The 24,648-nt window shown below is 39.5% G+C and overlaps 1 pseudogene; it reads right to left on the reverse strand.

The window, feature by feature from the left end:
- Window positions 1-22,563: 22,563 nt before the first annotated feature.
- Window positions 22,564-24,447, reverse strand: LOC141416330 (uncharacterized; annotated as a pseudogene).
- Between the last annotated feature and the right edge of the window lie 201 nt (window positions 24,448-24,648).

Here is a 24,648-nt window from a genome sequence, read left to right on the forward strand (position 1 = left end):
GGCATGGTGGCACACACCTAGAATCCCAGCAAACAGGAGAGTAAGGCAGGATGAGCGATGGTTCCAGGCCTTCCTGACTACACAGTGAGATCCAGTCTAAAAACTTTTTCTGTACATATTTTTTTAAAAAGAATTTCTTAACTGTTTCAAAAAAGTTATAAATTAAGAAATGCTATCTTTTCTCTTTACTGAGAAGATATCTGCAAATACCCATCACAATAAATTAAACTGAAAATTTACCATTCATGTTGATACACATATTGTATGCTTAAAATCAGAGGTCCTTTTCCTCATGTACATTTTATTTTATTATTTCAGCAGCCCTGGGGTTTGAAGGTGGAGCTTCCACTTGCTAGGCAGGTGCTGAACCATGGCCCAGCTTATGTAAATTTTCAATTTCATTCTTCTGTTGTTATAACAGCCATTTTGGTCACAGTTTGTCCTCACATCTACACTGATATGGCTGCCTTCTTTTCACAGACCCAACAGGATCAATACTTTGGTCACATAAGATGTAATGAATTGCAGCAGAAAACTGGTCCACACCTCATAACCACCATTTTAGCCCACCATTAAGAACATTCTCCATGTAATTTCTGACAGAATTGATGTTTTCTCAGGGGATTCATTGCTAGTCAATATAGTGAGGTGTGTCCCTCTACTGGATGCACTGTGGGGTGCATGCACTGCTATCTTTGGTAATCATTGCACTTCTTACCAGGAAGACTGAAACACTGAAGAAAAAGTAAATACATATAGCTAGTCACCAGTGGCTCATGCCTGTCATCCTAGCTAATTGAGAGGCTGACATTGGGAGGATTGCATTTCAAGGCTAGCATAGGCAAAAAGATTGTGAGACCCCATCACAACCAATAGTTGGGCACAGCTGTGAGTGCCTTTCATTCCAAGCTATGCAGAGGCTGAGATTGGAGGATCACAGTTCATTCCAGTGGGACTACAACAGGGTGGAAACCCATCTAAATGGAAATAAAAAAACCTGAGTGTGCTGGTGCATGCCTGTCATTCCAGCTACTTGGGAACCACAGCAGGAGATTAAGATCCATGAGGCCTGAGCATAAGCATCAGAGTCTATCAGGAAAATACCTAAAGCATGAAGTGCTGGGGACATGGCTCAAGTGGTAGAGTTCAAGGCATTGAGTTCAAACCCCACTACTGCCAAATAAAAGTCAGTGATCACATTTATAGCAAGTTAGATAACCTCATTTACTCATTAGTATGCTGTTAAATACTTCTGGTTAAATTTCCTCTATGAATGGACATTGAGCAAGGTGTTTGTTAAATTCTCAAGGGTATACAACCTGGGAAGGAACTGAGACAGATTCCCTACTGTGGGCAAGCTTTTGTTATTCAGAAAAAATGCTTTTTTCCTGGTAGTTTTCAAACCTGTCATAGCCAGCACCATACACTAGAAACCCACATTATACCTGAACAATTCCAGCTCTCTTCTCCGAGTGTAGTGGCATGAACAAATTAATTGCAAATGTTGGTGCTTCTGTTTGTGTGAACAAATGAAGCCATGAACCCACATGGAACCATCCATTTTGCATATGGAAAGCAAAGTACATTCAAGCAGGTGATGGTGTGGAGCTGGGTGTATATCTGGCTTCTGGGTAGCACATTTTTGTGTGAGGATGCCATCATAGATCATTTGTTTACAATCCAATACCTCAGCCATAAGAAGCAGCTGCTAGGTAGGTGTGGACAGTGCTGGGCACTGCTGACATTACAGCCTGGCGGTACTGAACGTCATGATTGTGGATAGAAAGTCTATGTGTAGTATGCTATTCAATCAAATGCTTTGGTGCACGTGGTGTGATATGTGGTCTTCAGTTTGGACATGAGTTTGGGACTGAGATAGTTCATTTTGGACTACAGGTGGCTGGAGTGCATCTGTTTAGCATGAGTTGGAGGGGATTTTTTTATGTGGTGGAACTGGAGTTTCAATGCAGGGTTTCCCGGCTTTCTGCTTGCAAAGCAGTCTACCAGTTGAGCCATGCTGCCAGCCATTACTAAGTACTTTTGGGGGGAGTAGTGGTGGGACTAGGATTTGAATGCAGGGCTTCATGCTTACAAAGCAGGTAACATACCATTTGTGCCTCATCTCAAGTCCATTTTTCTCTGGCTCTTTTAGAAATGGGATTTTGCAAACTGTTTGCCCAGGCTGGCCATGAACCTTGATCCTCCCAATCTGTGCCCATGCAGTGAGGATCATACTTCTGACCCATAGAAACATGACTTGTTGTTTACTTTTTATTTACTATTTCAATGAACTAAGACAGAAAGCATCTAGTTAGAAATCCTACTTGGCATAAAGGTGTTTAGCTTGAAAACATAATTTATTGGGGATGAAAACATCTAATTCCTTCCTCTGTCACCAAAGTAATACCCAGTTCAAGCACAAAGGTCCAAACATTGATTTAAGAATAATTATTGGCTGGTGCTGGTGGCTCATGCTTGTCATTCCAGCTGCTTTGGAGACTAAGATTGAGAGGATTGAGTGTCAAGGACACCATGCTCGAATAGTTTGTGAGATGTTGTCTCCAAAATAACCAGAGCAAACTAGACTGGACATGTGCTCAAGTGGTAGGCATCTACTTTGACAGCAGGAATCCCTGAGTTCAAACCACACTCCCACCAAAAAAGGTGCTTTGTAGGAGTTGGCAGCATGGCTCAAGTGGTAGAGCACCTGTCTACCTAGAATGAGGCCCTGAGCTCATCTCCCAGTACTCCATAAGTACATAAAAATGGTAACAACATTCCTTCTCATTTCCTTGTATATCCATCAGTTCTGTAGGCCTTTCATTATTTTTCTTCCTGTCTATTTAAGGCCATGTGGAAATGTACTGAAAAAATGGAAAAATCTGTCAAACACCACAGTACAATTAATTTTAATCACTGACAACAAAGGAAGCAACTCAGGTGCACACACGGAATTTTTCTCAAAAATGGGAACCTATCCTTCCTATTATTGCTTATACTCTCTCTACAACAAAATTAGAGATAAGGGCAAAATAGTTTCTGCTGGGTATTGAGGGGGGGGAGTGGGAGGGGGTGGAGTGGGTGGTAAGGGAGGGGGTGGGGGCAGGGGGGAGAAATGAACCAAGCCTTGTATGCACATATGAATAATAAAAGAAAAATGAAAAAAATAAAATAAAATAAAATTAAGAAAATTCAAAAAAAAAATGGGAACCTAGGGGATCCAGCAACACCAATATTCTCTAAAAAGTTCATAGGAAATACATGGCATGGATGGGGGGACACTCATATAAGTAGATCTGTCAGAAGCATCATGGCCCATGGCCCATCGCCACTACACCCCACTGCCTGAACCCAGACCCCTTTCCTCTTGGACTCCTGGGTACCAAGAGCCCAAGATATTGATGCTAATAGCCTGGTGGGACTATCAGCATCAATAAAGGGTGACATCACGTGGTCCAGCATTCTCATGGTGACCAAGGGTCTGTCCCTCTGTCAGTCCTTTCCAGGTTCCTGCTGACATGAGGAAGCACTGTTAGTGAGTATACATGAGGCAAGTTATCTTTCCCTCCAAATCCAGATCTGGGGCAGCACAGACCTACCTGGGACACATAGGACATGGCTCCCTCCTTCCACTGGAATCTGGCCTCAAGCTGCAGGATGCACCTGACTTTCACCTGGGCTCCTACGGTCTCAACACCGATCCTCTGTGGGACCTTTCTGCTCTATCACATCTCCCTCCAGCTCATACTCCTGGGTTTCCCTTTCTCCAGGCTCAGCACTCCATAAAGCTACCTAAGCTAAACCATCCCTTCCATCTCCCCAAAACCTCTTGCTCTATTTTATTTTCTCATGGACTCAAGAAAGGTGAGTTTTATTCCAAGATGGCAGCTTAGGGAGGAAGCAGAAAGCATGTCTCCTAAAGTAAAATCTTGGAGAGATGCTGTAGATACACCTTACAGGAAAAACCACCGAGAAGAGGCAAAACTTTGACTCCTACACACCTCCAGCCTGCACATAGCATCCCCACTTCACGTTAAATGGAGAAACCAGGAGGGCTCCTGGGCCGCCAGATGCCAGCACCCAGTCTGCTGGAGAAGACACAGACCACAAGGTGAGCTAAGTAGCACGCAGTACTCCCAAAGACAACCCTGAGCCAGATCAGCATAGCCCCCTGGACAAACTGACCCCCGGGACAAACTGACCACCACCCAGGGAAAAAAGAATTGAATAATAAGCAATAACAACAAAAAGACACATAGCAAAAAGAACAGGAGGCACTGAATGCTGAAGAGGGGAGGAGGGGAAATACCTAAAGGAACTGTAAATAAACAAGCTGGCAGGAGAAAGCAGGAGCGGCGAAACACGCCCAGCAACCAGGACTGAGAAAGTTTGTAAAAGTGGTGGTGGGAGGAAAACCACAGGGGGGGGAGGCCAACTTCCCATATGAACTGTAAACAATCACTCCAGCCTGAGAAAGTGGGTGCAGTGTCACCTCCCCCAGTGTGTTTCAAATGGGGAAAGCTTGTAACAGTGGCAGTCATGCCCAGGAGAACTCAAAGTAAACAAAGCCTGAGGGGCTAGGTGAGTGTTAAGCTCACTCCTGAGATCTGCATAAATAAAGCCTCCAGCAACAGCAGACTGACAGCAGTGGGCAGGTGAGCTGCAGCCTCAGATAGCCATTCACAGAACCATCTCCAGGCTCTTTTTTTTTCTCCCTACCTTTGATGAGACAACAACCAAACTACACCTGCATGCTGAAACACTTACTGAAACAGCATTGCATTTGAAGTTGGGACATTTTGTGGTGTTTTGGTTTGGTTTGGTTGGTTTTTTTCCCCTTTGATGAGACAACAACAGAACTACTTCTGAGACACCATCTCCATGATTGGAGGCTGAGGGACTAACACGAAAATTATTCAGACTGAAACTTCATTGCATTTGAACTTGGAGATTTTTAAATTTTTTTATTTTTATTTTTTTTTATTTATATATTTTTTTTCGCACACCTCTCTCCATCTCTCTAATGCCCGTTCAGCTTACTGTGGATTACTACACTATCTCTCCCTGTTTATATCTTTGAAACCTTTTTTTGTTTACTGTTTTCTTTTGTTTGTTTGTTTACTGCTTTTCCCTCTTTCTTTAACTTCTTTGCTTTCCCTCTCCTTTCACCCTTCCATTCTAAATATCACCATCATTATTATTACAAGCTAGAAAACACTTAATTGCTCACAGTACAGGGACAATAACAACACCAAGGGCGATGAAAGGAAGACAGAAAAAACAGGAAAACCAGTTCCCCCACAGCAAAAAATTAGTACAGGAACCAGAGGGAAATGAAGAAAACAGGTACTCAGATCCAGACTCCAACAACATGAAAACAACTATGCCAAAGAACCCAAAGAAGCCCACAAGAATAATCTAAAAGAAGAAATACTACACATAATCAATGAGAATTTTATAGAGATGATACTGAATATGTTAAACCAAAATGTACAGGAGACACTCAAGAAATTCCAAGACAACAAAAATAGAGAATTTGAAAAAGCACAAGAAGAAATAAAAGAAACCATAGAAGCACTATATAAACACCAAAGTGAAACAAAGAACATGATTAATAAAGACATAAATGAACTCAGGACAAAAATACACAACATTAGACAGAAAACAACTCAGGATATGGAAAACCCCAGAAAAAAGAACAAAACAGAATTGCAAAACAAAATGGAAGGTCAATCCAGCAGAATAGAACAAACAGAAGAGAGAATCTCAGAACTCGAAGATGAAATGTTAATTAAATAAAAAAACCAAAGAAATATTAGTTAAACAATTTAAGACCTGTGAAAAGAAAATGCAAGAACTCACCGACTCCATCAAAAGACCAAACTTGAGAATCATGGGCATTGAAGAAGGAGAAGAGGTGCAAGCAAAGGGAATGCATAATATATTCAACAAAATAATAACAGAAAATTTCCCAAATCTAGAGAAATCTATTCCCATACAGATGCAAGAGGCCTCCAGAGCACCAAACAGACCCAATCAAAATATATCTACTCTGTGACATATTATCATTAAAACAACAAATACAGAGACCTGAGAAAGAATATTGAAGGCTGTAAGAGAGAAAAAGCAAATAACATACAAAGGTAAACCCATCAAAATCACAGCAGGCTTCTCAACAGAAACATTAAAAGCAAGAAGAGCTTGGAATGAGATCTTCCACACACTGAATGAAAATAACTTCAACCCTAGAATACTCTAGCAAGCAAAACTATCATTCAAAATAGATGGAGCAGTAAGTCTTCCATGATAAGCAGAAACTAAAACAATACGTAACCACAAAGCCACGACTACAACAGACTCTTCAAGGGATTCTGCACACAGAAAGTGAAACCAAACTTGACCATGAAAGGGCAGGCAGCACCAAACTTCAGGAAAAGAAAAAGCAAGAAAGTACAGAGTAACCTCAACTTGGGTACACACAATCAACCTTCAAACAACTAAGACAACTAAATGCCAGGAATCACCACATACCTATCAGTACTAACACTTAATGATAATGGACTTAATTCCCCCATCAAAAGGCACCATTTGACAAAATGGATTAAAAAGGAAGATCCAACAATTTGTTGCTTACAGGAGACCCATCTCACTGACAGAAATAAGCATAGGCTTAGGAAGAAAAGCTGGAAGAAAATTTACCAAGCCAGTGGCCCCCAAAAACAGACAAGAGTAGCAATACTTCCGAGATTCCAAGATGGCGACTAGAGGTAGGAAGCAGAAAGCGACCCTCCTATAGTGAAATCTTGGAGAGACGCTGGAGACACACTTTGCAGGCATAATCACCGAGAAAAGGCATAACTTTGACTCCTCCACATCTCCAGCCGGCGCAGAGAATCTCCACTTCACGTTAAACAGAGAACCGAGGAGGCCCCCGGGCCGCCAGTGGCCGGCGCCCATACAGCTTGGGAAGACCCGGACCAGGTGAGCTTCGCGGTACCGCGGTTCCCCCACAGGCAAGCCTGGGCCAGAGCAGCATAGCACCCTGGACAGACTGACCTCCACCGGGGAAAAAAAGAGAAACTGAGTACTAAGCAATAAGAACAGTTAAGACACGCTGGAAAGAGGGTGGGGCGCCCTAAGCGCTGAAGATTGGGGGAAGGGAATCCTTCCCGGGACTGTAAATAAACTAGCCGGGCGGGCCGGAGAGGCTCTGGTGGGAGCGGGGCGCGCCAGCAACCAGGAGCGGGGACGCTCGTGAGAGGAGGGAAGACCCACTTCCCACGTGAACTGTAAATAAACACGCAGGCCTGACAACGCGGGGCAGTGTCGCCTTTCCCAGTGCTTGGAAAGGGAAAAGCCTGTAGCAGAGGCCCCCCTCCCCCGCACAGGAGAACTCTGAGCAAACAAAGCCTGTGGGACCAGGTGAGTGCTAAGCTCACCCCAGAGATCTGCATAAATAACGCCGCCAGCTACAGGCTAAGAGCAGCAGGCAGGCAAGCCACAGTTGCAGATACCACTCTCAGAACTGCCTCCAGACGCTTTTTTTTTTCTTTTTCTCCCTACCTTTGATGAGAGAACAACCGAATTACACCTGCAAGCCGAAAAACTTACTGAAACTGTATTGCATTTGAACTGGGGACACTTGGTGGGGCTTTTTTTTTTTTCTTCTGTGTGTGTGTGAGTGTAGTTTTGTTCTACTTTATGCATCCCCTTTGATGAGACAACTACAGAACAACATCTGAGGCACCAACTCCAGGACTGGAGATTGAGACGGACATCCAAATTATTAAGACTGAAATTGCATTGCATATAAACGTGGAAGTTTTTTGGTTTTTTGGTTTTTTTTTTTTTTTTAATTTTCTATTTTCCATTTTATTTTAATTCATTTTTATAAATAAATATTACTTTCATATACTTATTTTTTATTTTTTTTATCTTTGATTTTCAATCCTCTCTCTGTCACTCTATTGTCTGTTCAGCTTACTGTCGATTAGTACACTAACACTCCCTGTTTATACCTTTGAAACTCTCTCGTCTGATACCTTGTTCTGCTTTCTCCCTCTTGTCTGTATATTTGTTTTCCCCTTTTCTTTAACTTCTTGCTTTCCATCTCAGCTCACTCTTCCATTCTCAATATTACCATTGTTATTATTACAAGCTAGAAAATACTTAATTACACACAGTACAGGGACAGTAACAACACCAAGGACAATGACAGGAAGACAGAAAAAACAAGGAAACCAGTTTCCCCACAGCAAAAAATTAGTACAGGAACCAGAGGGGAATGAAGAGAACAGAAACTCAGAGCCAGACTCCAACAAAATGAAGATAAACTATGCCAAAGGACCCAATGAAGCCTACAAGAATAATTTAAAAGAAGACATATTACAAGTACTCAATGAGAATTTTATAGAGATGATACTGGATAGGGTCAACCAAAATGTACAGGAGACACTCAAGAAATTCCAAGACAATAAAAATAGAGAATTTGAAAAAGCAAAAGAAGAAATAAAGGAAACCATAGAAGCACTGTATAAACACCAAAGTGAAAGAGAGAACACAATGAATAAACGGATAAATGAACTCAGGACAAAAATAGAAAACAATAAAGAAGAAAACAGCCAGGATATGGAAAACCTCAGAAAAAAGAACGAAACAGAACTGCAAAACAAAACGGAAGGCCAATCCAGCAGAATAGAACAAACAGAAGACAGAATCTCAGAACTTGAAGATGAAATGGTAATTAAAGGAAAAACTGAAGAACTATTAATTAAACAACTCAAGACCTGTGAAAAGAAAATGCAAGAACTCACTGACTCCATCAAAAGACCAAACTTGAGAATCATGGGCATCGAAGAAGGAGAAGAGGTGCAAGCAAAGGGAATGCGTAATATATTCAACAAAATAATAACGGAAAATTTCCCAAATCTAGAGAAAGATATTCCCATACAAATGCAAGAGGCCTCCAGGACACCAAACAGACCAGATCAAAATAGAACTACTCCACGACATATCATCATTAAAACAACAAGTTCAGAAACTAAGGAAAGAATATTGAAGGCTGCAAGAGAGAAAAAACAAGTAACATACAAAGGTAAACCCATCAAAATCACAGCAGACTTCTCAACAGAAACATTAAAAGCAAGAAGAGCGTGGGGTGAGATCTTCCGGGCACTGAATGAAAATAACATCAACCCCAGGATACTCTACCCAGCAAAGCTATCATTCAAAATAGATGGAGCAATAAAAGTCTTCCATGATAAGCAGAAACTAAAACAATATGTGACCACAAAGCCACCATTACAAAAGATTCTGCAAGGGATCCTGCACACAGAAAGTGACACCCAACTTAACCATGAAAAGGCAGGCGGCACCAAACCACAGGATAAGAAAAAGCAAGACAGTAGAGAGTAACATCAAGTTAGGTACACACAATCAAACCTTCAAATAACTAAGACAACTAAATGGCAGGAATCACCACATACCTATCAGTACTAACACTTAATGTTAATGGACTTAATTCACCCATCAAAAGACACCGTTTGACAAAATGGATTAAAAAAGAAGATCCAACAATTTGTTGCTTACAGGAGACTCATCTCACCGACAGAAATAAGCATATGCTTAGGATGAAAGGCTGGAAGAAGATTTACCAAGCCAATGGCCCCCGAAAACAAGCAGGAGTAGCAATACTTATCTCTGACAAAGTAGACTTCAAACCTACATTGATCAAACAAGATAAAGAAGGACATTCCATACTAATAAAAGGGGAAATAGACCAAAAGGAAATAATAATCATCAATCTCTACGCACCCAATGTCAACGCACCCAATTTCATCAAACATACCCTGAAAGACCTAAAAGCATACATAAACGCCAACACAGTGGTTGTGGGAGACTTTAACACTCCATTATCATCAATAGATAGGTCATCCAAACAAAAACTCAATAAAGAAATCCAAGATCTAAAATATGCAATAGATCAAGTGGACCTAGTAGATGTCTACAGAACATTTCATCCAACCTCTACACAATATACATTCTTCTCAGCAGCCCATGGAACCTTCTCCAAAATAGATCATATCCTAGGGCACAAAGCAAGCCTCAGCAAATATAAGAAAATAGAAATAATACCGTGCATACTATCTGACCACAATGCAGTAAAAGTAGAACTCAACAACAAAAGTAAAGACAAAAAACATGCAAACAGCTGGAAACTAAATAACTCATTACTTAATGAAGAGTGGATCATCGATGCAATAAAAGAGGAAATTAAAAAGTTCCTGGAAGTCAATGAAAATGAAAACACAACCTACCGGAACCTATGAGACACAGCTAAGGCAGTCTTGAGAGGAAAGTTTATAGCCATGAGTGCATATATTAAAAAGATTGAAAGATCCCAAATCAATGACCTAATGATACATCTCAAACTACTAGAAAAACAAGAACAAGCAAATCCCAAAACAAATAGAAGGAGAGAAATAATAAAAATAAGAGCTGAAATCAACGAAATAGAAACCAAAAAAACCATACAAAGAATTAATGAAACAAAAAGTTGGTTCTTTGAAAAAATAAACAAGATCGATAGACCCCTGGCAAACCTGACTAAAATGAGGAGAGAAAAAACCCAAATTAGTAGAATCAGGAATGCAAAAGGGGAGATAACAACAAACACCATGGAAGTCCAGGAAATCATCAGAGACTACTTTGAGAACATATATTCAAATAAATTTGAAAATCTAAAAGAAATGGACAGATTTCTAGATACATATGATCATCCAAAACTGAACCAAGAGGAAATTGATCACCTGAATAGACCTATAACACAAAATGAAATTGAAGCAGCAATCAAGAGTCTCCCCAAAAAGAAAAGTCCAGGACCTGATGGATTCTCTGCTGAATTTTATCAGACCTTTAAAGAAGAACTGATACCAACCCTCCTTAAACTGTTCCATGAAATAGAAAGGGAAGGAAAACTGCCAAACACATTTTATGAAGCCAGTATTACACTTATCCCAAAACCAGGCAAAGACACCTCCAAAAAGGAGAACTATAGGCCAATCTCCTTAATGAACATTGATGCAAAAATCCTCAACAAAATAATGGCAAATCGAATTCAGCAACACATCAAAAAGATTATTCACCACGACCAGGTAGGCTTCATCCCAGGGATGCAGGAGTGGTTCAACATACGAAAATCAATAAACGTAATAAACCACATTAACAGAAGCAAAGACAAAAACCACTTGATCATCTCAATAGATGCAGAAAAAGCCTTTGATAAGATCCAACATCATTTCATGATAAAAGCTCTAAGAAAACTAGGAATAGAAGGAAAGTTCCTCAACATTATAAAAGCTATATATGACAAACCTACAGCCAGCATTATACTTAACGGAGAAAAATTAAAACCATTCCCTCTAAAATCAGGAACCAGACAAGGATGCCCACTATCTCCACTCCTATTCAACATAGTACTGGAATTCCTAGCCAGAGCAATTAGGCAAGAAGAAGGAATAAAAGGAATACAAATAGGTAAAGAAACTGTCAAAATATCCCTATTTGCAGACGACATGATCCTATACCTTAAAGACCCAAAAAACTCTACTCAGAAGCTTCTAGACATCATCAATAGCTATAGCAAGGTAGCAGGATATAAAATCAACATAGAAAAATCATTAGCATTTCTATACACTAACAATGAGCAAACGGAAAAAGAATGTATGAAAACAATTCCATTTACAATAGCCTCATATAGAATCAAATACCTAGGTGTAAACCTAACAAAAGATGTGAAAGACCTCTACAAGGAAAACTATACACTTCTGAAGAAAGAGATTGAGGAAGACTATAGAAAGTGGAGAGATCTCCCATGCTCATGGATTGGTAGAATCAACATAGTAAAAATGTCTATACTCCCAAAAGTAATCTACATGTTTAATGCAATTCCCATCAAAATTCCAATGACATTCATCAAAGAGATTGAAAAATCTACTGTTAAATTTATATGGAAACACAAGAGGCCACGAATAGCCAAGGCAATACTCAATCAAAAGAACAATGCAGGAGGTATCACAATACCTGACTTGAAACTATATTACAAAGCAATAATAATAAAAACAGCATGGTACTGGCACAAAAACAGACATGAAGACCAGTGGAACAGAATAGAGGATCCAGATATGAAGCCACACAACTATAAGCAACTTATCTTTGACAAAGGAGCTAAAAATATACGATGGAGAAATAGCAGCCTCTTCAACAAAAACTGCTGGGAAAACTGGTTAGCAGTCTGCAAAAAACTGAAACTTGATCCATGTATATCACCCTATACCAAGATTAACTCAAAATGGATCAAGGATCTTAATATCAGACCCCAAACTCTTAAGTTGATACAAGAAAGAGTAGGAAATACTCTGGAGTTAGTAGGTATAGGTAAGAACTTTCTCAATGAAACCCCAGCAGCACAGCAACTAAGAGATAGCATAGATAAATGGGACCTCATAAAACTAAAAAGCTTCTGTTCATCAAAAGAAATGGTCTCTAAACTGAAGAGAACACCCACAGAGTGGGAGAAAATATTTGCCAACTATACATCAGACAAAGGACTGATAACCAGAATATACAGGGAACTTAAAAAACTAAATTCTCCCAAAACTAATGAACCAATAAAGAAATGGACAGGTGAACTAAACAGAACTTTCTCAAAAGAAGAAATTCAAATGGCCAGAAAACACATGAAAAAATGCTCACCATCTCTAGCAATAAAGGAAATGCAAATTAAAACCACACTAAGATTCCACCTCACCCCTGTTAGAATAGCCATCATCAGCAACACCACCAACAACAGGTGTTGGCGAGGATGCGGGGAAAAAGGAACCCTCTTACACTGTTGGTGGGAATGTAGACTAGTACAACCACTCTGGAAAAAAATTTGGAGGCTACTTAAAAAGCTGGACATCGATCTACCATTTGATCCAGCAATACCACTCTTGGGGATATACCCAAAAGACTGTTACTCCAGAGGCACCTGCACATCCATGTTTATTGCGGCACTATTCACAATAGCCAAGTTATGGAAACAGCCAAGATGCCCCAGCACTGACGAATGGATTAAGAAAATGTGGTATCTATACACAATGGAATTTTATGCAGCCATGAAGAAGAACGAAATGTTATCATTCGCTGGTAAATGGATGGAATTGGAGAACATCATTCTGAGTGAGGTTAGCCTGGCTCAAAAGACCAAAAATCGTATGTTCTCCCTCATATGTGGACATTAGATCAAGGGCAAACACAACAAGGGGATTGGACTTTGAGCACATGATAAAAGCGAGAGCACACAAGGGAGGGGTGAGGATAGGTAAGACACCTAAAAAACTAGCTAGCATTTGTTGCCCTTAATGCAGAGAAACTAAAGCAGATACCTTAAAGCAACTGAGGCCAATAGGAAAAGGGGACCAGGAACTAGAGAAAAGGTTAGATCAAAAAGAATTAACCTAGAAGGTAACACCCATGCACAGGAAATCAATGTGAGTCAATGCCCTGTATAGCTATCCTTATCTCAACCAGCAAAACCCCTTGTTCCTTCCTATTATTGCTTATACTCTCTCTACAACAAAATTAGAGATAAGGGCAAAATAGTTTCTGCTGGGTATTGAGGGGGGGAGCGGGAGAGGGTGGAGTGGGTGGTAAGGGAGGGGGTGGGGGCAGGGGGGAGAAATAAACCAAGCCTTGTATGCACATATGAATAATAAAAGAAAAATGAAAAAAAAAAAAAAACAAAAAAAAAGAGTAGCAATACTTACCTCTGACAAAGTAGACTTCAAACCTACATTGATCAAACGAGATAAAGAAGGACACTACATACTAATAAAAGGGGAAATAGACCAAAAGAAAATACATATCAACAATACATATCAACCTATATGCACCCAATGTCAATGCACCCAATTTCATAAAACATACACTGAAGGACTTAAAAGCATATAGTAACTCCAACACAGTGATTGTGGGAGACTTTAACACCACATTATCAATAGGTAGGTCATCCAAACAAAAAATCAATAAAAACCCTAGATCTAAAATATACAATAGATCAAATGGACCTAGTAGATGTCTACAGAACATTTCATCCAACTTCTACACAATACACATTTTTCTCAGCAGCCAATGGAACCTTCTACAAAATAGATCATATCCTAGGGCACAAAGCAAGCCTCAGCAAATATAGGATAATAGAAATTTTCCAAGCATTCTATCTGATCAAAATGCAATAAAACTAGAACTCAACAACAAAAGTAAAGACAAAAAAACATGCAAACAGTGGGAAACTGAATAAATCATAGCTTAATGAACAATGGGTCATTGATGAAATAAAAGAGGAAATTAAAAAGTTCCTGGAAGACAATGAAAATGAAAACACAACCTACTGGAACCTAAGGGACACAGCTAAGGCAGTCCTGAGAGGAAAGTTTATAGCCAAGAGTGCATATATTAAAAAGACTGAAAGATCCCAAATCAATGACCTAATGATACATCTCAAACTCCTAGAAAAACAAGAACAAGCAAATCCCAAAACAAATACAAGGAGAGAAAAAATAAAAATAAGAGCTGAAATCAATGAAATAGAAACCAAAAAAAAAAAAATACAAAGAATTAATGAACCAAAAAGTTGGTTCTTTGAAAAAATAAACAAGATCAACAGACCCCAGGCAAACCTGACTAAAATGAGGAGAGAAAAAACCCAAATTAGTAGAATCAGGAATGCAAAAGGGGAGATAACAACAAACACCATGGAAGCCCAGGAAATCATCAGAGACTACTTTGAGAACCTATATTCAAATAAATTTGAAAATCTTAAAGAAATGGATAGATTTCTAGATACATATGATCATCCAAACTGAATCAAGAGGATATTAATAAACTGAATAGATCTATAACACAAAATGAAATTGAAGCAGCAATGAAGAGTCTCCCCAAAAAGAAAAGTCCAGGACCTGATGGATTCTGTGACGAATTCTATCTGACTATTAAAGAAGAACTGATACCAACCCTTCATAAACAGTTCCACAAAACAGAAAGGGAAGGAAAACTGCCAAACACATTTTATGAAGCCAGTATTACACTTATCCCAAAACCAGGCAAAGACACCTCCAAAAAGGAGAACTATAGGCCAACCTCCTTAATGAACATTGATGAAAAAATCCTCATAAAATAAGGGCAAACTGAATTCAACAATACATCAAAAAGATCATTCACCATGACCAAGTAGCCTTCATCCCAGGAATGCAGGGGTGGTTTAACATATGAAAATCAATAAATGTAATAAACCACATTAACAGGAGCAAAGACAAAAATGACATGATCATCTCAATACATGCAGAAAAAACCTTTGGTAAGATCCAACACCATTTCACAATAAAAGCTCTAAGAAAACTAGGAATAGAAGGAAAGTACCTCAACATTATAAAAGCTATATATGACAAACCTACAGCCAGCATTATACTTAATGGAGAAAAATTGAAACCATTCCCTCTAAAATTAGCCCCAGACAAGGATGCCCACTATCTCCACTCCTATTCAACAAAGTATTGGAATTCCAAGCCAGAGCAATTAGGCAAGAAGAAGGAATAAAAGGAATACAAATAGGTAAAGGAACTGTCAAAATATCCCTATTTGCAGATGATATGATCCTATACCTTAAAGATCCAAAAAACTCTACTCAAAAGCTCCTAGACACCATCAATACCTATAGCAAGTTATCAGGACATAAAATCAACATAGAAAAATCATTAGCATTTCTATACACTAATAAAGAACAAAATGAGAAAGAATATATGAAAACAATCCCATTTACAATAGCCTCAAAAAAAATCAAATACATAGGTGTAAACCTAACAAAGAATATGAACAACCTCTACAAGGAAAACTACAAACTTCTGAAGAAAAAGGTTGAGGAAGACTACAGAAAGTGGAGAGATCTCCCATGCTCATGGATTGGTAGAGTCAATATAGTAAAAGTATATATACTCCCAAAAGAAATCTACATGTTTAATGCAATTCCCATAAAAATTCCAATGACATTCATTAAAGAGATTGAAAAATCTACTGTGAAATTTATATAGTAACACAAGAGGCCACAAATACCCAAGGCAATACTCAGTCAAAAGAACAATGCTGGAGGTATCACCATACCCAACTTCAAACTATATTACAAAGCAATAACAATAAAAACAGCATGGTACTGGCACAAAAACATACATGAAGTGCATATATTAAAAAGACTGAAAGATCTCAAATCAATGACCTAATGATACATCTCAAACTCCTAGAAAAACAAGAACAAGCAAATCCCAAAACAAATAGAAAGAGAGAAATAATAAAAATAAGAGCTGAAATCAACGAAATAGAAACCAAAAAACCATACAAAGAATTAATGAAGCAAAAAGTTGGTTCTTTGAAAAAATAAACAAGATCAATAGAACCCTGGTAAACCTGACTAGAATGAGGAGAGAAAAAATCCAAATTAGTAGAATCAGGATTGCAAAAGGGGAGATAACAAGAAACACTATGGAAGACCAGGAAATCATCAGAGACTACTTTGAGAACCTATATTCAAATAAATTTGAAAATCTTAAAGAAATGGATAGATTTCTAGATACATATGAGCATCCAAAACTGAACCAAGAAGAAATTAATCACCTGAATAGAACTATAACACAAAATGAAATTGAAGCAGCAATGAAGAGTCTCCCCAAAAAGAAAAGTCCAGGACCTGATGAATTCTCTGCTGAATTCTATCAGACCTTTAAAGAAGAACTGGTACCAACCCTCCTTAAACTGTTCCATGAAATAGAAAGGGAAGGAAAACTAACAAACACACTTTATAAAGCCAGTATTACACTTATCCCAAAACCAGGCAAAGACACCTCCAAAAAGGAGAACTATAGGCCAATCTCCTTAATGAACATTGATGCAAAAATCCTCAACAAAATAATGGCAAACCGAATTCAACAACACATCAAAAAGATTATGCACCACGACCAAGTAGGATTCACCCCAGGGATGCAGGTGTGATTCAACATACAAAAATCAATAAACGTAATAAACCACATTAACAGAAGCAAAGACAAAAACCACTTGATCATCTCAATAGATGCAGAAAAAGTCTGTGATAAGATCCAACACCATTACATGATAAAGCTCTAGAAAACTAGGAATAGAAGGAAAGTACCTCAACATTATAAAAGCTATATATGACAAACCTACAGCCAGCATTATACTTAACGGAGAAAAACTGAAACCATTCCCTTTAAAATCAGGAACCAGACAAGGATGCCCACTATCTCCACTCCTATTCAACATACTACTGGAATTCCTAGCCAGAGCAATTAGGCAAGAAGAAGGAATAAAAGGAATACAAATAGGTAAAGAAACTCAAAAAAAATTCCTATTTGCAGACGACATGATCCTATACCTTAAAGACCCAAAAAACTCTACTCAGAAGCTTCTACACATCATCAATAGCTATAGCAAGGTAGCAGGATATAAAATCAACATAGAAAAATCATTAGCATTTCCATACACTAACAATGAGCAAACTGAAAAAGAATGTATGAAAACAATTCCATTTACAATAGCCTCAAAAAGAATCAACTACCTAGGTGTAAACCTAACAAAAGATGTGAAAGACCTCTACAAGGAAAACTATACACTTCTGAAGAAAGAGATTGAGGAAGACTATAGAAAGTGGAGAGATCTCTCATGCTCATAGATTGGTAGAATCAACATAGTAAAAATGTCTATACTCCCAAAAGTAATCTACATGTTTAATGCAATTCCCATAAAAATTCCAATGACATTCATTAAAGAGATCAAAAAATCTACCATGAAATTTATATGGAAACACAAGAGGCCACGAATAGCCAAGGCAAAACTCAGTCAAAAGAACAATGCAGGAGGTATCACAATACCTGACTTCAAACTATATTACAAAGCAATAACAATAAAAACAGCATGGTACTGGCACAAAAACAGACATGAAGACCAGTGGAACAGAATAGAGGATCTACATATGAAGCCACACAACTATGAGCAACTTATCTTTGACAAAGGAGCTAAAAATATATGATGGAGAAATAGCAGCCTCTTCAACAAAAACTGCTGGGAAAACTGGTTAGCAGTCTGCAAAAACCTGAAACTAGATCCATATATATCACCCTATACCAATATTAACTCAAAATGGATCAAGGATCTTAATATCAGACCACAAACACTAAAGTTGATACAGGAAAGAGTAGGAAATACTCTGGACTTAGTAGGTATAGGTAAGAACTTTCTCAATGAAACCCCAGCTGCACAGCAGCTAAGAGATAGTATAGATAAATGGGACCTCATAAAGCTAAAAAGCTTCTGTTCATCAAAAGAAATGGTCTCTAAACTGAAGAGAACACCCACAGAGTGGGAGAAAATATTTGCCAACTATACATCAGACAAAGGACTGATAACCAGAATATGTAGGGAACTTAAAAAACTAAATTCTCCCAAAACTAATGAACCAATAAAGAAATGGGCAAGTGAACTAAACAGAACTTTCTCAAAAGACGAAATTCAAATGGCTAAAAAACATATGAAAAAATGCTCACCATCTCTAGCAATAAAGCAAATGCAAATTAAAACCACACTAAGATTCCAACTCACCCCTTTTAGAATAGCCATCATTAGCAACACCACCAACAGGTGTTGGTGAGGATGAGGGGGAAAATGAACCCGCTTACACTGTTGGTGGGAATGTAAACTAGTACAACCATTCTGGAAAAAAATTTGGAGGCTATTTAAAAAGCTAGACATTGATCTACCATTTGATCCAGCAATACCACTCTTAGGGATATACCCAAAAGAATGTGACACAGGTTACTCCAGAGGCACCTGCACACCCATGTTTATTGTGGCACTATTCACAATAGCCAAGTTATGGAAACAGCCAAGATGCCCCACCACCGACGAATGGATTAAGAAAATGTGGTATCTATACACAATGGTATTTTATGCAGCCATGAAATAGAACGAAATGTTATCATTCGCTGGTAAATGGATGGAATTGGAGAACATCATTCTGAGTCAGGTTAGACAGGACCAAAAGACCAAAAATCATATGTTCTCCCTCATATGTGGACATTAGATCAAGGGCAAACACAACAATGGGATTGGACTTTGAGCACATGATAAAAGCTAGAGCACACAAGGGAGGGGTGAGGATAGGTAAGACACCTAAAAAACTAGCTAGCATTTGTTGCCCTTAACGCAGAGAAACTAAAGCAGATACCTTAAAAGCAACTAAGGCCAATAGGAAAAGGGGACCAGGAACTAGAGAAAAGGTGAGATCAAAAAGAATTAACCTAGAAGGTAACACACACGATAGGAAATTAATGTGAGTCAACTCCCTGTATAGCTAACCTTATCTCAACCAGCAAAAACCCTTGTTCCTTCCTATTATAGCTTATACTCTCTCTACAGCAAAATTAGAAATAAGGGCAAAATAGTTTCTGCTGGGTATTGAGGGGGTAGGGGGGAGAGGGAGGGGGCAGAGTGGGTGGTAAGGGAGGGGGTGGGGGCAGGGGGGAGAAATGACCCAAGCCTTGTATGCACATATGAATAATAAAATAAAATAAAATAAATTTTAAAAAAACATACATGAAGACCAGTGGAACAGAATAGAGGACCAAGATATGAAGCCACACAAGTATAACCAACTTGTCTTTGACAAAGGCACTAAAAATATACGATGTCGAAAAGACAACCTCTTCAACAAGAACTGCTGGGAAAACTGGTTAGCAGTCTGCAAAAAACTGAAACTACATCCATGTATATCACCCTATACCAATATTAACTCAAAATGGATCAAGGATCGTAATATCAGACCACAAACACTAAAGTTGGTACAGGAAAGAGTAGGAAATACTCTGGAGTTAGTAGGTATAGGTAAGAACTTTCTCAGTGGAACCCCACCAGCACAGCAACTAAGAGAGAACGTAGATAAATGGGACTTCATAAAACTAAAAAGCTTCTGCTTAACAAAAGAAATGGTCTCTAAACTGAAGAGACCACCATCAAAGTGGGAGAAAATGTGTGCCAGCTCCACATCAAAGGACTGACAACCAGAATATATAGGGAACTTAAAAAACTAAATTCTCCCAAGATTAATGAACCAATAAAGAAATGGGCAAGTGAACTAAACAGAACCTTCTCAAAAGAAGAAATTCAAAAGGCCAAAAAAAATGCTCACCATCTCTAGCAATAAAGGAAATGCAAATTTAAACCACATTAAGATTCCACCTCACCCCTGTTAGAATAGCCATCATTAGCAACACCACGAAAAACAGGTGTTGGCGAGGATGCGGGGAAAAAGGAACCCTCTTAAACTGCTGGTGGGAATGTAAACTAGTACAACCACTGTGAAAAAAAATTGGAGGCTACTTAAAAATCTAAACATTGATCTACCATATGATCCAGCAATACCATGCTTAGGGATATACCCAAAAGACTGTGACACAGGTTACTCCAGAGGCACCTGCACACCCATGTTTATTGCAGCTCTATTCACAATAGCCAAGTTATGGAAACAGCCAAGATGCCCCACCACTGACAAATGGATCAAGAAAATGTGGTATTTATACACAATGGAATTTTATGCAACCATGAAGAAGAATGAAATGTTATCATTCACTGGTAAATGGATGGAATTGGAGAACATCATTCTGAGTGAGGTTAGCCAGTCACAAAAGACCTAAAATCATATGTTCTCCCTCATATGCGGACATTAGATCAAGGGTAAACACAACTTGAGGCGAGAGCACACAAGGGACGTATGAGGGTAGGTAAGACACCTAAGAAACTAGATGGCATTTTTTGCCCTCAATGCAGAGAAACTAAAGCAGATACTCTGGGGCAACTGAGGCCAATAGGAGAGGGGGAGCAGGAACTAGAGAAAAAGTTAGATCAACAAGAATTAACTTAAAAAGTAACACACATGTACAGGAAATCAATGCAAGTCCACTCCCTGTATAGCTACCCTTATCTCAACTAGCAAAAACCCTTGACCCTTCCTATTATTGCTTATACTCTCTCTTCAACTTAATTAGAGATAAGGGCAAAATAGTTTCTGCTGGGTAGTAAGGGGGTTGAGGGGTAAGGGAGAGGGTGTGGGAAGGGGGGAGAAATGACCCAAAAATTGTATGCACATATGAATAAAATAAAAATTTTTTTAAAGGTGAGTTTCTTGCTAATTGGGTGTGGGAATTGTTGCTGGGCGCCAAGGAAGAAAGGAATCTCTGTCCGCACCTTCTTATGGTTTGTTCTGGGAGGCTACAGGAGCTGGCATGATGTTATAATGGGGGCTCAGCGGTCTGCTGAACCTCAATGTTATTCAATGAGCCAGCGAGAGGCATAGACAAGACGTTTGGAGGCGGTGATGTGTGAAGTGAGACCTAAAGAATGTGCAGTTAGGATTCACATGAGGCAGACAAGTGAATAAGTGGGTTCTGGGATGAGATGACGTGGAGTGCAAAGAACCAGGGTCACAGAGCCCCATTGTGTTCAGGTCCATCAGGTCTGGACAGTAGAAAATTGCTGAGGGAGCTTTTGGACATGAAGGCAGATAGGTGAGAGGACAAGGTCATGAATGACCATGAAGGGCACTTGTACAGTTTCTTCTTGGGCTGGTGGAGTGGCTCATGTGCTAAAGAACCTGCCTAGCAACTGTGAGCCTTGAGTTCAATCTGTGCACTGTCAAAAAACAGTTTATTACTCTGGCAGTAGGAAATCATAAATATTTTTGAATGTATGACCCAGAAACTGAACAATATTCAACCACGTGGTCACAATCATGGGAAGCATCATGGTTCAAGGCCAGCCTAAGCAAGTAGATCCAGAGACCCCATACCCAAAATAACCAGAGCAAAGTGGACTGGAGTTGTGGCTCAAGTGGTAACCGCCTGTTTTGCAAGTGGGAATACCTGATTTCAAACCCTGTTCTCACTGAAAAAAAATGAACCATAAAAATTCAATGTACAATTCTAACTGACTCGGGAGGCAGAAATCAGGAGGATCATGGGTCAGAGCCAGCAGTGGGCAAATAGTTCTTGAGAACCTACTTCCAAAAAAAATCACAAAGTAGGCTGCAGAGTGGCTCAAGTGGGAAGTGTGCCTGCATAGCAAACATGGGTACAGAGTTCAAATGTCAGTGCCACCACAAAAAATTCATTATGTGCTAGAAATGAATATCCCAATTAAGGACACGGAACAAAGAACTGTTTCAGCAATGCAAAATTTTTCTTCTGGCCAGAAGGGTGGCAGCCTGCATAGGGGCAAAATCAGCACAAAGGGAGGCAAGCAGTCCATTCCTCCTTCTATGCCTGATGCAAAGGCCTCTTGACCTACATTCGCCCAGATCAAAAGTTCACACTCTTCCCGACCAGCTGAAATTCTATACCTACTTGTGGGAATTGTTAAGATACACAGTGTAGTGGGCAATTCTCGTGGGCAGAGGGGGCTCAGCAGGAATCCAGACAAAGAAACCAGAAACACAGGCAATTAAAATGATGACATACACTTTGACAGAAAAGAGGTATTTTCTCACAATTCAGCATTTTACTTTGTATACATTTCTTCAAATTCTTTTTAACTTCTGTTGGCTTTCTATTTCAGCTGTGCTTAACAACAGCTGGTGTGACACAGGAGTTGGTTTCGCTAGAACAGTTTCTATAAGTCCAATTGTCAATCCTCGTATACAGGGAAAAATACAGCACCCAATTAAGGTTAGGGCCCCAAATACAACCATGAGGGATGTTAAAATTGCGGGCACTATTCCCTTCCATTTTCCAAACCATTGTTCTAACCAGTCACTAAAGGGGCCACTTATTCCCGAATTCTTTACTAGTACATTCAACAGGGCTGTGAGGCCCTGGACAGCTTTGGGTATAGTTCCATCTGCGGGTGTATGATTAGGGATGTATGTACAACACTCTCCCCCAGTTAGTACACATACTCCCCCTTTTTATGCGAGAATCATGTCCAGAGCCATTCAGTTTTCCCATGCCACTTTACTAGTGGGCTCTAGTTGTTCTGCAATTCCCTATATTGCATCTCGGGTGTAATTAACAAACCTCTGCTGATTAAAGTAGATGTAATTAATCCAGTCTACATTTTTATTGATGGCACACACCAAAATAATGCTGACTCAAAGCATGCAGCTACTTGATTTCTGACTTTGAATTCATCAGGAACTCCTCGTGGGACCCAATAGCATCTATAGAAATGTGAGAGTCAAATGGCCCCCAAGGGAAGCAAGACCCTGCTTCTATTTTCTCCTAGTCAAAGAGGGTTTAGAGTTTCAAAATGCCAAGGTCAAATGGATAGACAATGGGACTAAAGTACAAGTCCCACTCCATTTGACCAGAAGAACCTCACGTAAGGGTCCACCACAATACCACCAGATGACTGCCTTGGCAACAGCTAGAGCAGTTTTATTAGCTACCTCTTCAAAGGCTTGGCCTTCACTGCACCCTGAGACATTCCTCAGAAACTCCAATTTCATACCTGGAGAGGCATGAGGTGTATTTACAGTTTTGAAATACTCTAAACTCTGGAAGTCTGACCGGCTGAGGTGTCCTTAGCCTTTCAGGGTCATCAATCGAGGGGAACAGTAGTGACAATGTCCAGCAAAACCTATTGCCCAGGCTGTCCTTTCTTAGATAGAGCAATCATATAGACAATTTCATCAGGGTCTGTGATTCATCCCAGAGGAAAAGGGACAACTCGGGGTTCTGGTCTCCTGACTGTACATGCAGAACAATCCATTTTATTTAATGTGTGGACAGAATAGTTGATCCATTCCAACCAGGCATTTACTTCTCCATAACCCAGATCAATGGCTATAGTTTGTCTTAAGTCTTTGACGTCCACTATAGTTACTCCCGCTTGATTATGGTGGAGTTTGGGAGGTAAGGTTGGGAGCAGAACATTAGGGGGTGTGATGGTAGTGAGTTCTAGGAGTAATTCTGAAAAAATTGTACCCATTGGGTTCTTATATGCATTATGTCCATATTTTCTGAAGAGAGATGGCTTGGTGGACATAGAGGAAGGATCACTGATAATTAGCATAAAGGAGTTACACTGAAGATGTTGACAGGTGGGAGGGGGCGTGGCCCTACAGATTTGCATCTTTGGCAGTATGTTCCCAAAAGGGGTGACTTGTATACCTAGAATGCCATGAAGCCGTTTGTGCAGCACCCCCTTTTGGGTTTTTTCTTCATCCCACATCACCCCAACTAGCATATGGAGATCAATGTATTGACTAGTGGGATTATCCCGACAGGAACGGGGTGTGGGGGGCACATACACATATACCTATCTAAGCCCTGAATATAATGTAGATTTCTAAGATCACCACAGGGGATGGCAAGACATGCATCAAACTTGACAGTTATATGAGTGGAAGCCCTTGGAACGTTAATAGTGGTTATGCCATCCCCTAAATGGAAAGGAAAGGAAACAACAGTCCCATTAAAGTCTTTTCAAAGTTACTTTTGTCTTGCCAGGTTTTGAAGACCCAGCCCAATGCTCCCCCTGGGGTGCTTGCTTTATTCA

The sequence above is a fragment of the Castor canadensis genome, chromosome 14 (genome assembly GCF_047511655.1).
Source record: "Castor canadensis chromosome 14, mCasCan1.hap1v2, whole genome shotgun sequence".
NCBI lineage: Eukaryota > Metazoa > Chordata > Mammalia > Rodentia > Castoridae > Castor > Castor canadensis.